General features: G+C 39.5%; 1 long non-coding RNA gene across 2 annotated transcripts; it reads right to left on the minus strand.

The window, feature by feature from the left end:
• Nucleotides 1–14,740: 14,740 nt before the first annotated feature.
• On the minus strand, nt 14,741–17,828 carry LOC309699109. 2 transcript variants are annotated; one of them, XR_014274248.1, is made up of 6 exons: nt 17,790–17,828; nt 17,537–17,668; nt 17,053–17,088; nt 16,542–16,694; nt 16,085–16,175; nt 14,741–15,492 (listed from the first exon to the last, which is right to left on the minus strand). It is a non-coding gene; the product is annotated as an uncharacterized lncRNA (long non-coding RNA). The 2 variants fall into 2 exon arrangements; XR_014274249.1 differs by having other exon boundaries at nt 17,537–17,828.
• Between the last annotated feature and the right edge of the window lie 1,233 nt (nt 17,829–19,061).

Raw genomic sequence — 19,061 nt, forward strand, 5'->3', positions numbered from 1 at the left:
CCATACCTGAATAGTTGAATATAGAATTATTACAAAAATGCACTACCACAGTGTCCACGACTATTTGTCACGGACTGGTCACCAGACTTCAATATTTTTGAAGCAGTGTGGGATTATCTCGACAGAGAACAGAACAAACTACCAAATACCCTTGGTTGTATACAAGGGTAGTAGTGTCGGCTGGCACTGAAATAAGCTGTTAGTTGAACTTGATATGTGGCCTGCCTGAACTAAAGCTATGCTATCTTGCTTGATTTAACGGATGAGCTAAAGTTTACAATACATTTCCATGACATCGCAGGGAATTTGTTTTGGGGAGAAGGTTTATCTGAATCCTATTTTATAAATTTTTGACATGCAAAATTTGCAAGATCACTAGAAAGTATGCAGTATATGCCTGATAAATATATCCCAACTAAGCAAACCTATTTATTATACTAAATTTTTTTAGAAGAGCTAAAGCCCAAAATGCATGTAAGACATTTGATTTAAAAAGCAAAATCTTCCTGTTCATGAAACTAAGCATAATTTGCATGCTTCTAAAATCCAGCTTTCACCCTAAACCTGCTCCTAAGTGGTTTGCCAGGGATCTGTTGGATGTTAAATGGATAAAAGTGTATGAATTCTTGTGTGAGGAATTGTAGCAAGCACATTTGAATGATGAACAGAAACGTAATAAGTGATATAACTAGTTATTTTGGATATTAGCTCATTTGTAAAGATTTTTTTTAAACTGATTATCACTTTCCTAACAAAGCAACATTTATGAGTTCAAGAGAGCTGCTGCTAGCAGCTAATAGTACTTCATCCTGTCCGAGCACACATCGTTTATCAGTTGGCACATTCTCAGGAAAGTGCAGTCTAAATCCATGCTATAATAGTTTAATAATATCCAGAGTTCATTTATAGTACATAATCAGGCAAACCAAAAAAGGCTGTCCCAATGGGTACAACAATCATTAAAAGTTTGGCGCCTTCCCAGGATCCAACCAGGATGACAGAGAATATGACAGTTAGCTTTTATTTTTCCTGTAAAGTCAAAAGCCTGGGAGAGGAGAGTGGAACAGCAAGGAGCTTTCCTGCAGTTCAAGCATAGCTCTGATCGAGATATTTAAAAGGGGCGCCTGGTCCGTCTCCCCTCACTCCCATTTAAGAAGGGCAGCTTTGCCAAAGACTTTTGTAGAGATGTCTTGTCTTTTTATCAGTGGATGAAAAGCGCCTCTGTTTCCTCACAGCATGGTTGGCGCTAATTAGTTTGACACACATATTACCCAAGAGGCTTGCAAACCTCTGCTCCCCACCAACTGGGGAGTCGACCAAAGATAAAACAGTGATGAATAAACCTTGGTGGATGCTGGAGATGAAATCGGAAGGATGATGAAAACAAGGATGCCCGAGTGAATCATAAAGTGTAATGATATTAAGCAGAGAATGATATGTTCCCATTTAAGATGCCGACTTGATTTCCCTTTTTGTGCATAATCACAGTGTGCTGCTCGTAGAAGCATGTTACAAAAGAAGAGGCTCTTTAAAATATTAAACAATAAGCCCTGAGCTTTACTCAGCCCGCTACATAATTTTGAAAAATGCACAAAAGTTTGTAAACGATAGAGAGAGCTCGTGGGGAGGGGCAGAGGAGGAGATGTGAATCTGTAATGCAGGCAGAAATTCTCACACCACAGAATATTAGAAGTGGGACAAAATAGCAATTCATTTTGAGGCCAAGGACTTTTTCTCCCCACAAATCATTGAACAAGACCTCAGTGTTGGCGGATGCGATGGCGGACACACGCCATTTTTAAAGGAGTGCTGCCAGTGAGTCCTGCAACTTGCGGTGTATGCAGGAATGGGTGTCAAATGGATTTTTGGTTGAGGTCATGCAACCTAATGTGGCTGTTTTACTTCTGGCAGTTGCATTTACGCTTAGAACTTTTGAAAGTGGTGTGAGTTTGCAAAGATTAATATATTAGCAGCTACAAACATTTGATTTGGCAGAGGTTTTTGTAGGATGGCACAAGCACAAAGAGGTTTTAATTCAAAGGCTGGGAAATAAAGGTGTGTGTGTGTGTGTGTGTGTGTGTGTACAAAAATGCAGTAGTGTGAAAAAGTGTTTGCCCCCTTACTTATTTGCTATTTTTTTACGTTTGTCATACTTAAATGTTTCAGACAATCAAACAAATGTACATATTAGATGATAAAAAAACAAAACACAAAATGCAGTTTCTAAATGAAGATGTTTGTTATTAAGGCAAAAAACCCTCAAACCAAACCTAAATGGCCCTGTATGACAAAGCGATTATCCCCACTCCCACCACATTATAACATAAGTTAACTGTGGTGATCACATCTTTGAAAAGCTCAAACTCTCTAGCCACACCCTCACCTGTTCTCATTATAACAAGCTTTTTCTTTAAGCAGAAACCCCCCCCAAAAACGTCTCTAATGTCAAGTACTCCAAAATGGCCAACTCAGTCTGATCACTGGATTTGCAAGTTTCAGAATAATTTAAACCAACAGATGGAGAACAGATGAATATTAACAGTGTTAATGTTAATAATGTAAACATTAACATGTTGATATGGTTCATGTTAGTAGAGTTAGATTGTTTAGTTCACTGCTAAAAAGCCACTATCTATTCAAATACCTTTTTCTAATCAGAGGACCATTCAAGGTTACCCCCCCAAATATAAATAAAGAAAGAAAATGTCCAGCCTTGCTTTCCTGGGTATTCAAATGCTGCACTCTCTGAGGAGAAGAGGCATCCTTGAGTCCATCTGATCCATGTCTAACTTGCAAGGCCAAAGTTCTCACTCTTTGCTCCAATAGCACAGGTTGGGATACAAACATCACTGACCTCCTGTTACCAATATTAACATTAAGTACATGCACACCCACGCACACACCACCCTCCCACCCCCTTCGAGTGAAGTTACCTAAGGGAAAAAGAGCTGCTGGTTGTTTGTAAATGGGGCTAGACAAGGAGACAAAATAATTCCCTCTGGAATGCCAGACCTAATCAAAGTCTCTTTTGGATGCAAGCTAACAAGCAATCAAACAAAAGGCACCCCGAGCTTCCATGAACATCTCGTTAATAAAAAAGGATGGACGGATGGAGGGAAGGAAGGGTGGGAGCCGATGCTTTTCCGGTCAAGCAGGCAGCGATATAAGGCCCTGATCACAGTGGTTTACCTGGTAATTGGGTTTGAGAAATAGTTAAAATGATGGGTGGCGTGATCGGGGGCCATTAGAGGAAATGACACTTTAGGTTTGAAGGAGAAAAAAGACTGGAAGGCAGCTGTGGAGGGTTCCCTGTCTTGGAGATCTGTGGCAAAATGCAGGGAAAATGGGGACGAGGCTGTCAGCGACAGAGGCCCAGAGTCACAGTGGAATGACAGGAGGAGCAATTTAATCTGGTGCACTGGGATGAGAGAGGGAAAAGGAGGGAAAGGGGGGGCTCTGCAGTGGTAGGGACAGGCGATGCTTGAAGAGCTGAGGGTTTGTATGTGGAGATTTCACGGGGGAGTGTGGGGTGGGAGGGCGTATTTCATAAAGGTACAAGGAAAAAAATTAAGGTGGAGAGTTGATGATAGGCTGTCAAAAGGAAGATTGCAGGGTTTTTCATGTAGATTTTGCAGTGCAATCAAAGGAAGAGAAAGTTGGGGTGGGATAGCGCTGAGGGATGAGGCGGCAGGCGGGGTGGGTGGAGACAGGGACGGGGGACTGATGACGACTGGCCAGAGGTGGAAGAGAAGCGATTACACAAACAGGAAAGGGTTTCAGGCAGTGAGAGAAGTCGGCAAGAAGCTTGGGAATGAAAGAGTCAGGAGGAGATGGATGGAAAAGCGACATGCTGACATCATTCAAACTTAAATCATAAAAGAAAGATCCCTCTGGCAGCTAGAGAGGCTGATGCCCTTAATCAAAGCTAAAATAGCAAAGTGCAGGCATGTTAATTACCCGGAGATTATTCCTTCGGAAAACATCCGCGTTCACCAAATGAATGCACGTCCTTGGCGTGTGTTAGAGGCGGGGGCAAACAGCACCCACCCAGCTCCTCACACGCCCTCAGTGCTGTTAACATTGTGCTGCGAAAAGCCTATTACCAGGCTTCACCAGCAGCTTATCCCTCACCACTGCAGGGAAAATTCTGGCCCAGCAACCAAGAATGGCGTCTTTGCTCGGGAAAATGAGAGATGCTAAATCCCCGAGCCATAACCCACTTCTTGCCTGGCACACAATAGAAAGCCCTTGGAGGAGATGACTCTGAGCTTCCTCTCAGGCAGCCGTTTAACACCCTTCTGAGAATATTTGTTTGACGTTACAGCAGCCATAGATGTGATGGACGCTGTCTGATGAGAGGGAGTTTCAACAGGGCTGGTGGGAGATTATATTTTTATTGCCTGCACGAGGAAAAGGAGACAGGTGCCTTTTAAGATTTTTATCTGCATATAAAAGAGGAAACTCGGAGCTTTGGTTCAGCGCTCTGGTGCTTCTCCGTGTCAGCATGTGTCTCCGGCTTCCTCTGTTTCTCCGTGTCAGCCTCCCAGTCAGCTCCACTTATGTCCAAACGCAAAGTTAAAACTGCTGCTGAGAAAAATATTCAAAGTAGAGAAGATAAATGTAGCCTGCTAACGCAATCACGAGTATGAACATACTGATGTGCCGATTCTGGACTGGGAACAAAAAGTGCATTTTGTTCTCGAACAAGAGGTCAGGTCAAGTGTCCTCAAGCTGCTGTCAGTTCAGAGAAAGTTCGCATATTACTAAGTGGAGTGTTGCTTTATATGAAAGGTCAACAGATTAAATTTTCATGAGGTCAGAAGCCAGTAACGATATCGGCACATTACTGTAAAAGTAGAGTGTATGATTCAAATCTAACTTCAAGTAAAGCCTGCGAGACTTGACGTAGGAGGATAAATGAATCCAGTTTGTCCTTTAGGCTGATGAAAGGTTGAGGTCGAGCTTGTTTTCTGGCAGTGTGCATGCAGGTGCAGGGCGAGACTGTAACCCTACACCTTGATTGTTTGCAGGAAGAATTTGATGCACCTTTCCTTGGGGATTGTTGTGTTTGCTTAGCTGTGTATTCATTAACTTACAATGCCAGAACCAAGGAATAAAACTACATGCACACTGGAAGTGATTCTCAGGGATGTGGCAACCAGAGACCACAGATGTCAGGGTCCTGGGTCTCCTGACCCAGCGTTTTTAGTTCTTTGTGATTTTTGTATTGTTGTACTTGTGTGTGATTTATTCTATGGTTTCTAGTTTTGATCCCTTGCCCTTCATGTCTCTCTGTGTCCCCTCTGTTCTGTGTAAGTCTGTGTCTGCATGTTTGAGTTTCCCTCTGTGTCTTTTGGTTCATCGAGTCCTCTGCCTTACTGGTGATGTCTCTGTGTTTCTTAGTTGCTGTCTCCACTGTGTCAAGTTTGCGTCTCTGTGTGATACTTCCTGTTTTACTTTGATGGTCCGTGTCTTATGTGAATGCGTCCTGCTTTGCTTGTCTTGTCAGTTCTGATTTCCCCCAGCTGTGCTCTCCTTCTGTGTCTCATTCCCCTCGTTACTTCCCAGTGTAGTTAAACCCTGTGTTTCTCTGAGTCAGTGTTGCATCGTACCCTCAACAAGCTGTGTGTTTTACCTCCGTATTTCCAGTGTTTTGTCTCCAGCTCCCTATTTCTGCTACAGAGTTTTAGTCCACCAGCGTTTTTGTTTGTCTTTTGGTGAGTTTAGTTTAGTAAGAGGTTTTTCCCAGCAATAAAGCTGTGCTTTAAGTTGTACTTCTGTGTCTGAGTCCTGCATTTTGGATCCACCACTCCTGCTTGCCTGCCTGCCACACAGCGAGTCATGACAACAGGAAGTGATTGACTTTCCATGACTTCGAGCGACTACGGGCGAAAGAAAATTTTCCCAACTTCCAGGCAAGCCACTGAATAAGAGTGAACAATACTGTTGACTGATATGATCTGTTAGTAAATACATTAAAGGGTCACCTGGGCCAGCGGTCCCCAACCTTTTTCGCGCCACAGACCAGTTTATGTCCGACAAGTTTTTCACAGACTGTCCTTTAAGGTGTTGCAGATAAATACAACAAAATAAAACCAGTATCGGTACCAAAAAAGAGAAAATATATTCATAACAAACGGAAAAAGACCCAGGGAAAACGAGTTAACAATAAAAACGACAAAAAAACAACAATAAAAAAACATAAATTTCACACTCGACCCTCCACACTCGACTGCTGTCAGCTTCAAAGTGACAAACAATATACGACTGCTTCGTGTACGTACGCAGCTTAATTATTGCCAAAAGTATTTGTGTGTCTGCATTCACACACGTATGATCTTGAGTGACATCCCATTCTTAATCTGCAGGGTTAAATACGATGTCGCCCACCCTTTGAAGCTATAAAAGCTTCAAATGTTCTAGGAAGACTTTCCACAAGATTCAGGAGTGTGTTTCTGGGAATTTTTGGCCATACTCCCAGAAGCACATTTGTGAGATCAGACATGGTGCACACAGTCTGGTGTATGGAAGTGACTGGAACACCTGAATTTGATGATTTGTATGAATGTGTTAATACTTTATATAGTGCACCTTACAGTGAATAGTAGTTCCTCAGGTAAATTTAAAAGTATGCATTCTGGGTTGTTGTCACCATGTTGTGGTTCATGTAAAACCAAAACAAAGACACCAACAGGTAAAACACACTAACAAACAGAAAAACCCCATCAGAGAAGCTAAACAGTGAGGGAGCGTTATTAGCAGGTTCTGTAGTGTGTGTAGTGTTCTCCGTTGATACTGGTTGCACTGGTAGAAGTAGCCACAATTACGTCTGTGTGTCCGAGGTGTAATGCTGATTCCCAGTCACGCTGTTGCCTGTAAAAAGCTGTTTTCTAAAAAACTAAAGCACAAAGATTTTCTTTGGTTCTAGCTCTGCTGTCGTGTAGCTATAGCCAAGATAACTGTCCCATCTGAGGTGTGTAACATAGCAACATGACATAATTAGAGCTTGCCCGTATGATAATACTGTGATCGCACAGATATTTTCCAAAATGTTGTTGAAGGTGTTGTTTCTTCTTCCTCCATTTTCTACCGAAGCCATGTGTTGTCTGCTCTGTGAACTCATCTCCATGTTGCTGCTTCCATTCCGGTCATATGTGTGATTGTGTCATTTCCCAACAGTTTCAAATGTCCGCAAATTAACCTTCCAACCCGAAAGCAACATCTATCACCCTCTATTCCATATATACAACAGTCCCATAATGCACTGCACTGGCGATCTATTAAAATATGTGTGTAACCCGTATGAACATATAAACACATCTGAATATCCTAAATCTCTAAGCAGAGGATGAAGTTGTTTGTAGTCATATCTGTAGTCCATAGTTAAAATCACATGTATACTAAAACACATGTAAATGTATTTCTATATATTTTAGTCTTTTAGTGACAGTTTTCTGCCCTCAAATACACATTTGATTATTTGAAAATATCCCTTTTTTTTAAACTTTGTGTTTATTGAGTGTTTTTTCTATTTTTATAGACAATAACATTTAAACATAACACAACAAAAGGAGGACCAACCAAACAAAAAAGAAAGATGGGAGATTAGGCCATCTAGGTAGAAGTTTGACATACACAAGGTTACAAGTTGAAAATTATGTATGACTCAGATACATATTATTACCAGAGGTAATACAAAGGAATACCACAAGGCTCTAGAGTAATTTCTCAGTAAGAAAACATTTCCATTTCTTCCAGTATTGTTCACATTTTTCTGAGGACAGTTTTAAGGAGAAGCTTAGTCGTTCCATAACGTGAATTTTGTATATTATTTCTGTCCAGTCCGAAACAGTTGGAGGTTCCTCATTCAACCACTTGCGTGTTATAACTTTTTTGCTGGCCGCCTGTGATATCTGTACCAGGTATCTCTCCTGTTTCTTCAGTCCGACTGGTATGTTGCCTAAGTAAAAGACTGTAACCCAGTTATCTGCTTAGTTCTTTCAACCACTTCTGTCCAATAGGGGAAGATTTTAGGACATTCCCAAAAAATGGAAGTGGTCTACTAAAGTACATCCCCATTTCCTCCAACATTTACCATGTTCAACATTTTTTTTTGAGTTTTTTAATCTTAGGGGTGATAAAAAAGTGAACTCTCTCCATGAATCGGAGCTTGAAGTAGTGGCTATGGTTTTACATATATTAGACCAATCTTCTTCAGATATATTTATTCCGGCCTCTTTCTCCCATCTGAGTTTAATGTAGCTGGTGTAGTTTTGTAATGTAGTTTTCTTTTGGTTTGTAGTGTTGAGTAGGTCATAGAGATTTGTTTTGTGGTCAGTTTCCCTTTACATGCATCTTATTTGAAAATATCTTGAAGCAGAAGTAGGCAACATGTTTTGACGTAAAAAGAAAATGTCCTCATGCTAATCAGTATATTATAACTGAAGGCTGAAGAAGGGTGATGTGTCGCAGAGCATACTATCTAGGCACAAGTCGAGGCCCAGGAAAGGCTGTCTGATGTTGAGACCTGAAATACATGATGACCCACATCACCGAGGCAGAGAGGTTGGCAGTGCCGTTGTTGAATCTTGTCACTGCCTATGGCTCATTCTCACATGTTGTTGGAACAAGCCCTGTCCAGTGATTATATTCCCAAGAAAAACCAAAGTCTCATCCCTGACTACAACCTTTGTCTGAGGGTGTTTTCAAGGACAGCGACATCAGTGCGGCGCCGGATAAAGAAAAGCATCATAACTGGCTGTATAAGTTCAGTTCTCCTGTTCGCACTAACCACGAACTTGATCATAAAGTGAACTGAGGTGGCGTGCAGACTGCTGATGTCCAAGCCAGTTAGATCGCTGCAATTAGAGGACTCATGGATGACCTTTTACGACTTCATCTGCGCCTGATGTAGGTGATCCTGCAGTGGTTGTGGCTCATCTCATGGGCAAGATTGAGGTTTGAGTCTGCCAAGTTTGGGCCTCTGGTACTCTCTGGTAAGTCTCAAATTACTTCAGCTTCAGCTTCTTTAAGAAGCCAATCAAGAGTCTGGGCAAGTCTTCACCAGTAATCTAAAGGATACAGATGCATCGCAATGTCAGTTTTTTTTAAGTGTAGTACCTGATACAGTTACATCCACATTAAACATAGATAGCATAGAGATAGATTTTAAGATGATTATTATCAAAAGAGTTTATACTTGATCCTATTATTCAAGCAGTTTTTATTTTATTCTTGTTCACGCTTTCTGCATTTTTATTTTATTTTCATTTACATGTTTGAAATCAGTCAATCAAGCAGTCGATCAATCAGTTGAGTCGATGACTTAGCTACAGCGCCATGATCATGCTGCTAAAGAATAATTCCCCCATTACTGCAATGATTATATTTGTTTACAGAGAAATGCCAAAACATTTTCTATGAAAAAAGGGTGAAGGAGATGTTACAAATACATGGTAGTGTAGCTTGGGAACACTGAGGACCAAACAGGGGGCAATGCCAACTAATACAAAAATGAATAAATACTAATCAATAGGTTGATTACTGGAAGTTGTGGATAGCGCTGCCAATAATCTATTTTGGGGTGGGCCATGTGCTCTGCATGTGGATTAGTCGGCTTGTGCTCCTGGTAATCTGAATAGCAGACTATCATTTATTATGTTGCAGTCATTGTTATGTGTGTTTTGTGGGTTGTGCAAGCATCTTGAGATATTGTTTTTACTTACAAATTTGTGTGTGAGCATTATTATATTTATTTTTTATTAGATAATGTTACCTCACAGCATATTTGTAAGAGTGCATTTGCTGTCATAGCCCGAACTGCTAGTATTTCAGACTTTTTGTTGTTGTACACAGTCACATTGACTGTGTCTACCCATCCATCCATCTATTTTCTTAACTACTTATCAAATTCAGGGTCACGGGGGCAGCTGGAGTCTATCCCAGCTGTCAGACGCAGGGTACACCCTGGACAGGTCACCAGTCTGTCTCAGGGCTAACACAGAAAGACAGAGAATCATTCACACTCAGACGCACAGCTAGAGCCAATTTAGATGTGTCTAGTTTAGGACTTTAACCCCGTTCTTCTCTGTTTCTAGAGTTGCAGCTGGCTTCCAGTCACAGGTTTCCTCAGTTTGCTGGGAGTTTAGCTGGTGATATGATTTGTGTTTACTGTTTTATCAGTGTCTCTGTTGTAGTTTTCATTGTTGTTTGTTGTAGTACAGCACTAACAGTGCCCCAGCAGTGGGTGGTTGGCTTCCTGCCGTTGTGGTTCGACTGTCTTCTTGCTCTTTAAACCAGTGGAGGTTTTTTTAATAAATAGCCAGTTATGGAATTTAACCCACAGTGACTGTTGTGGCCTTGTTATTGAAGCTCCTGCTTTGTATTGTACTTTAGAAACATATCAGTTCTCTGTATCCTTAGTTTTTTGCCTACAGAGCAAGTTACGGCACATCAACAAATTAGTAAATAAAAACAATACCTCAATATGCATACAATAAAATCATTATGATGAATAAAAAGGCAATAAACAGATAAAAGCCCATTGTTTAGTTCACCAGACCCCCCAAGTGTAGACACCAGTCTAATTCAGATGCAGCGCACACTCCAAGAAAGATGGCAGATGGCCTGCCAAGCAATCAACCTATTTATTAATTTCTGTGTGCTGGCAATTACAATTAAACAAGAATCCCAACCTTGCAACATGTCCATTTACAGGGACCATGACAGTCCACTTCCAGTCCACCTTGTACCTAATTTTAAAGCTTTCATTGGCTCTTATTTAAATACAAAATCCAATAAATTCTTGATTCATATGCAGCATAAGGGCTTCACTATAATAATCTGTACAGTCGTCCACGTAGGCCTGTGTTATTCTGTGTTCAACAGCTGAGCAAACAAACAAAGAAACACACAAAAAACGTAGAATAAAAGCTTTATTGCAAATATAACAGATAAATGACGGGTTGGCCCTACACCTGTCTCTGCATGCGCCCAGAGTACTTCTGAAGAGACTTCATACATCTGTGCGCTTCCTCGTTTGTGCGTGACGGATGTGACGGCATGTGTGTTTGTGTTTAAAAGAGCAGATGTTGCACGTGTGCACTGCAGAATGACTATGCATCTGTTTGCTGACTCTAGGGGATATGGAGGGCTTTGGCTTTCATTCGGGGTTTTTGCTCCACGCTTGTCTGGTGTGTCGGGGTGGGGGAGGTGGAGGAGGCGGGCACGTGGCTGTGACAAACATCAATTATTGAGAATCTGCTCAGAATGCTGATTTACAAAACAGAAGTCTGCGTGTGCATATGCATGCTTTTACTGTTTTGAAGTTGTCTTATGAAGGATTTATTCACTACCCATCACTTAAAACTTAATTTCACTGCTCGCCGTGGATCTGTCAGCTTGTCAGCTCCCAGGAACCGCTTTTATTTCTAATCACATCAGCACTGAGATTAACTCCAGGGAGCCAGCAGCCGTAATCAATTCTTTGTTATTAATAATTAATCCAGTGCTCATACTAAAATATTCTATATCAAGTGCACATGCCAAATGTAGATTTCTGAGAGAATCAAGGAACTCGAGCTATATTTTTGTGTTTATGCTGCTCGTGATGTGTCTTTAAAGGATTCTGGAGCGGCAGGTCATGTTGAGAAGGCACCGAAAGCTCGCTGAGATGAGCAGACTCGCCGTGTGCTCCCTGAGATACTGATCATTAGCTTGTGAGGAATGGAAACAAGGACACAGTGATGTGGACAAGAGAGGAGAAAGTGGAGACAGAAAGGGTAGATGAAAAAAAAAAAGGAGAGAAGTAAGCTGCGCAAACTTCTCGGCTTAATGATAGTGCTACCGGCAGCAGACATGGGGTCAGCGTTTTGCTTTACATGTAGCACGCTAATTGTAACATCTCTGCATTCCTGCTGCCATCGAAACCAGGAGCAGAGACAAAACAAAACTGCAGTTAAATCCTGAGCTCAGACAAGAGAAGCTGACCCTTATACACTTTTTAAAAGTTACTTTGTTAATGGCAGAAGCATTCTCTGGCAAAAACAGCAGGAGGGACGGGGAGAGGGGAGGGTTGTGAGAAATAAAAGCTCACCTTGATAGGCGCGGCATACTTTGAGTTGTCACTTCCTGGGTCGGACTCAAGGTTAAGATGGCTCGTTATTTTTTACGGTCCTCGTTAAAGACCCAGAGAGCTCACGGGACGGGATGTGTATGTACATATTTCTTTTTCTTTTACTTCTTTTAGCATGAAAAGGTGTTCCGCAGGGCTCCATTGAGGGTTCCACCTGATCCTGTGCCACACACGCGTGCACACACACACACACATGCACACAGACACACACATGCACGAAGCTCAAGGTGACTTCCACCCACATCTTTGAAATTTATTCAAGATTTTTTTTTTCGAGTGGAGAGGGAGATGGTTATATTTCCTTCGAGGACCATTCATGTGTGTGTGTGTGTGTGTGTGTGTGTGTGTGTGTGTGTGTGTGTGTGTGTGAGGGTGTATGTACATTTTAAATGTAGCCCTATTTCTTTTCAATGACATCCTAACCCCTGTTTTCATTATTATTTTTCATAATAATATTCAACCTGGGTTGCTGCAGTGAGTGACATTGAAATATAACCTCCCAAATGAGTATGTTGTTTACTTTTCATGTTGAAGTGTATACAGCGCAGGTTACTGTTATTGCATGCAGACAGAGGCTAGAGTGAGCGCTCTCAATTTATTTATTTTTTGTCTCCTCTGCTGGGTATTATTCATTATCTCAGAGTGGTTCTTATCCAAGGACATTATTCACAGATTGAAAGTTTTCTGGATGTTGTGCCAAATTAGACCCGTGAGCAACTGCAGACAATTGCACTAGCCAAACACGACTCTGTTACAATAGAATATTTGAGACGTAGAGTTGTGTCCTGCTTTCAGTGTCAGATAATTAAATGAGACTTTGCATTCATGCCGTATATTTTGGTGATGAAGAGAGGCGCAGACCTGCAGGGAAAATATTTTTCATGGCTCAGGAGGCTTGGAAATTCATATACCAACGTAATGAAACAATATTCAACAATTCAAATCAAAACAGACAACAAATATAACCCTGTGCCGAGTAAAATGTGAATAAAAATGGAATGCAATGATTTGCAAATCTCAAACACATATATTATTCACAACAGAACAAATAAAACATCAAATGCTCAAACGGAAACATTTTGTTATTTCATAAAACGAATGAGCTCATTTTTAATTTTGTGACACCCTGATCAGAAATGAAGCAACTAATTAGGCAAAGGGCAACAGGTCATGATTGAGGAATTAGAAAGAGCATCTGAGAGAGGCGGTTTCTCTGTATTAAAGATAGGCAGAGAATCAAAAAACTGTGTCTGCAAACTGTGAAACTATTTCAGAATAATGTTCCTCAAAAATAAAATTGAGACTGAATATCTCATTATCTGTGGTACATGATATCATCAAAATATACAGAGTAACTTATGAAATGTCTCAGTATTAGATGCCCGTGATCTTCAGACCTTTTACATAATGCGTTTCTTCTAAGTTTCAGGTTGATATTCTGTTTCTCTACATTACAATGAAACTAACAGAAATATTAGACACTGTTCATTTGTTTGGAAATGATTCAGCTGGAGATCAAATGATCATTTCCCCCTCTGTAAGTTACACGTGGTTGTGATTTAGTAACTAACATCAGCTTAACAGGGTGTTTAAGGACAGATTAAAGAAAGCTGACCACTCTAAATACCATCCAGCTCACACGGCACATGTATGTGCATATTGAACACGTGCAGTTATGATGCTATTATGCAGCACAATGAAGCACAAGACACAGATTTGCGGACTTAACTCGTAATACAACTGACAATTTGTTGTCTTCTTTTCAATTTGTTGCTGTGACTCACAAGCCACAATCCTGGATTTTCTTCCAGGTCTAAAAATGTTTATATGTTGTCTAGTTTTTAATATCACACACTGAAAAAAATATGTTGTTGGATTTACTTAATTCAATGGTGGACATTTGTTGCACACAGATGTTTTGCTTTGGCAGCAACTTAAACAATTGAATTAAATTAACACAATTTATTCATGTTCAATAAACTTGTGCAATTTGTGTTGATAAAATGTGACTTAAACATGTTTTGATGAAGTAATTTGAGCTCTTGGAATATTTTAATCCTTCACAATTTTCTCACGTTATCCCAACACGATTCAATAACTTTTACCCAATACTACTTGGTCACTTAAATACTACATGTTATCTTCAAATTACATTTTGCTATTATATTCTAGTATCAAATACACAATTTTCAAATGGAGGCCTTATAACAGATTGTATTGTTCTCTTCCAAGATGGTTGCTGGCATCCACCAGTAACCTTTCAAAACAACATGTCTAATTTCACTGCAGTAGGTAAAGAATTAAACTGACATTACTCCTCTACTGAATCTATATAAATCAACAGTTAAATAATGTCAGTTCTTCCGTGTTCTCTGGAATCAATCACAGCAAAGAAATTGGACTGTTTCTTTTGAAAAATGTTGGGAAAGAACAATACAAAACATTCTATTTAAGGCCTCTAACGTCAAGATTCAGTTAAACAACAATTATAACTAAACAATTTGAGGTAATGTTAGTTTCCATTAACATTAAATTAGGTTACTGAATTGGCAAACACCTTCCTATTAACACTACCCATTTTACCCCAATAACTAAAGAAATTAGCACTTGCAGGTCAAAACCTTTATTCAAGAGATGCAAAAATAACATTGATACAGTGACTGTCAAAAATTACAGCACTGATCATACTGTGACATCTTGGTTCAAAACAGCACACTTAGAAATATTCAACGTTCTTTACTTCAACTGAATGAAACTGAAAATACCATTTCACACGACCCATATGGGATATTTAGACTGTATAACTGTTCACGCTACATCTCTTCACTAGTAAAAGAAAGAAAAAATACAAAGAGAAATTTAAAAATGCTGCCAAACAGACAAACAGAACTTGTACAGAGCAAAAGGAAAAACAAACAACAACAAAAAACGGCTCGTCCTCATGGCAGTTGCAGAGTATATAAAAATGAACCCTGCGATCCGTTCCTGGAATTGAGCTTCAAAAATGCAGCAGAACAAGTGTGAGATTTAAATGTCCTCTCACCTAGAGCTGGTCACCTCACATGCATAACAGTGAGCTTCGTTGCAGGAGCAGTTTTGTCTTAGTTGTGAGCTTTTCTTGAGAGCTGAGTTGCATCCAACTCCATTACCACCCATTGAATCACCTCAAAAGTGTAGCAGAGTTGTGATGGGTAACTCATGTTGAAGGAATAAAAAAGGTCCAAACAGCATGGCTACTGCAAAGGTCACGTTATCCAGATCTTGAAGAACAACATCAGAAAAGTCATTGCCTGCCGCATCCTCTGGAGACAGATGTTCATTGTGGTTTTCTCAATCTGTGCAGTGGCCTCAGTCAAGTCCTGGTTAAACAAAACATTTCTTTAAGATTCCTTTTTAAACTCATCTCTTTTTAATCTACCAGTTCTAATGTTAGAGTAATTTAAACCAATGCAAGCAACATAGTAAATAGCTATAGCCAAAGAGTGGCCTGCCATGCTGCCATTCATGGTCTAACAGAGTTTCTAAGAGAGGGTGAAAAACATAATAATTTCAAATGCTTTACATTAGTTTTTGTTAGAAAGACACCGGCCCATCAGAAATCCAGGCTATGTCACTCAGAAGATGTTAGAATTTAGACTTTCAGCCCCACAATTTGGTTAGCTGTTGGTCAGTTGGTCATTTTTTCAAACAAAAGCTAATATAAATATTGGTGGGATTTTCCTTTGTTCATTAGAATGACAAATTTAAAGTTTTTTCACACTGATGTGACCCCTAATACAGGGGTGGGGATGGGGCCTCAAGGGCCGGCGGCCGAGTTCACTACCAGGCCTCATGTGAACTTCAAATTATTAAAGAGGACTACTGGTCCTAACCAGTCCAATGAGGATCAAGTGGATAACTAAATGCATTTTTAAATGTTGCAAAGCCACAATCTACTCATAAAACACTCACCATGAACTCCTGCACCAAGATGTTGCAATTGTCTTTCACACAGATGCGGAGCACTTTGATGAGGGACTCCGAGCATTAATGTCATCCTTGACTATTATAACAAAGAAAACAGAGATTTGTGAACTTTTCAGTAGCACAGAAGAAAATGATCCCAGACAAAAACTCTTGACTTTTTAAACCAGTCAACATGCAACACCAGCATCTACAAAGCAATATCAAAAGTTCCTGTTTGACATCAACTTTATGGATATATAGTTTCCAGAACATTTATTTTTAAAAAAAGATAATTTTTTCTCAGTGGGCCAGTAAATGCATGACGAAAATTATGGCATCCTTTTAGTGGAATCATTACTCACAGGTAATAGTTGACTGTTTCAATGGATGTAGCATAAAAATCTTTTACTGACCTAATGCAATACATATACACTTTGTAGTTAAAGAATTTTAAAGTTCTTACTGTCATTATGGCAGCTACATCCTTTAGCTTTGTGCCCTGTTCCCCTGATCACTTTGCAAACACTTTCAGCAGACTGTCAGAGAAAAACTCAGCTCCGTCAGAAACCTTGACTGTAAAGGCATGGTTGGGATGCACTGGAATGCTGCATTTTATCTGAAATGACATAAAATTATTTTGAAATAACAGCAGGCACTGTGCTTGGTTAATCAGTAATGTTTTGTTGAATAAAAACTGTGTTTCCAGATCTTATGGGATTAAAAAAAATCCTAAGATGTTTGTTTCTGATTTGCAACCCAACAACCCACAAGTTACAACCTCATTTCAGTTCAAGTGTGCATTAATGCGAGTCCAGTAATCACCTTTCTGGCAATACATACAGGTATAAGTTAAACCTATGGCAGATTTTGGATCTCTCAGTTGTATTAATAGGGTGAGTATGCATGCACCTAATAATTATAAAAAACCTATTATAATTAAGTTACAGAAACGAAAATAGAATATACTTTCTTACCATAACACCTTGAACCCACAATCCATCAGCTGACTCCTGATGAAATGCAGAATAGAGGTCATCTCTCAATGTGCAGCAAAAAAAACAAAAACAAAAACAAAAGGACAGCAGGTGAGGGCAGGAGGGGTAGGGATGTAAGCTAGCATAATGCCGCTGATGATATTAGCTAAAGCTGTTCAATGTCCAAAATCTCACTAACACCACGGTGCAGTAAATACACAATGTAACTGAAGAGTCAGTTGACAAATCTATTCACACAGAAAACCAAATTATGTTATGAGTGCCTCGTAATTAGGTTTAATGTGATATTACGGCTCTTGTGCCAAAGACAAATTCAAATGAAAAAGCGCCAATTCTTTGACAACAGATAAAACAGCAAATAAGCTAACGGCTCTTTTTTAGCATGTTACATGGCGACACTCTAGACGTTTAACTACATTTGGCTGAAATATGGTAAAAATGAATTCAAAAAATCAAGACATACCAAAAACGTAGAGTTGGCTGCTCGACTTGACTGAGATGGATGCCTTTTTTAAACCACGATCCAAAGCCCGCGAGATGAAATCACGCGTGGTTTCACGAGATTTAACGTTGCTATCTTATTGACTTACTTCACCTGAACATGATATGAACAATTTAATACACCCTTTCTGCATATCATGTAGTTTTTACACTATATAGTTACATTTAACTTTAAAACATGAGGCAATTGTGTTAAATGCATGCAAGATGCTTACATAAATCCAAGAGATGGCCAGTCCCTTTTTTTCAGTGCAAAGGTGCAGTCTACAATTTCATACCGAGCTACCAGGACTACTTTACACTTATTAAAATTATATATTTGAAGAAAGAATAATGTAATGAAATATGCACATAATACCAACTAAAGAGCATCACAGTAAGAATAATTTCAGTTTAGGATATGGTTCAAATAATGACAGATTACAAAAAAAAATGATGTGCATTAAAAAAGGATCATGCAGACACCTCTGACAATATGAATTTTGGGTTCAGTTGTATTATCATCAAAAGGTACTTTAACCATCAAAAGTAGAAGCATTCATTATGCAGTTGAAGTGCCCCTGTCAGAATTGCATATCATATTGTTTTATTGCCGGCACTGCACAAACCTGTAAGAAGACTTTCAAAGCCTGTAAAAAACTTTTATGATTTCATAATGAAGTAACAATTGGAGTTTGAACGAAGGAAAACTTTCTGTCACAATAAAATTCACTGGTTTTAAAATTACCACTTAATGTGACCCGTCTAATTCATGAAAGGTAAAAGATTGGGGGAAAAAAAAACCTGTTTGAGAGCTATGCGAGGATTGGTAATGAGATTTGTTTGGTATTGTTATACATTTAATATTTAATATTTTATTTTAACATCATGAACTGCAGGTAGAGGGACTCAAATGCAGACTTGGGGCAGGCTGATATAAAAAAAAAAAAAAAAATCCCAAGACATCTTCAATCAGGCTGAATGATTGACAAAACTGAATCCACAAATTTGGATAAGATAGCAGCACACAGGGAGTAAAACAACGTGCAAAAAACTAAGCTGTTAAAGTAGCCACAAAAATAAAACAGGAATTGAGAACCATAACTAATGAAAACACACAAAAGGATGTGACAAGAAACACCGAGGCAAACAGCCAAACTCGAATACCAACTGGAGGTATAAGGAACAACACGCAGATGAAAATATAAACAACAAACAAACCCAGAATCAAACAGAAACTATTTGACAGCATTCTGAGAGCATACCGTGTACCAAGACAGCTCACTCTCTGGGCCGTATGTGATTTTAAGGGAATAGTTTTGTATTTCGTATAAATTCATTTTGTTTTCTTTGCTCTTTTGTTGAATAGATTGTAAGAAGTTACATCGCAGCTTTTGATATTTGGCCTGGTTAAACCCATTTTCCTGTACTGTACATCATTTTGAGTCTAATTACTTTTTAATGTTTTTATTTATGTGTATATAGTACATTCACAGCTTACATTCATT

The sequence above is a fragment of the Aulonocara stuartgranti genome (assembly GCF_965226115.1).
Source record: "Aulonocara stuartgranti genome assembly, chromosome: 22".
NCBI classification, from domain to species: Eukaryota; Metazoa; Chordata; class Actinopteri; order Cichliformes; family Cichlidae; genus Aulonocara; species Aulonocara stuartgranti.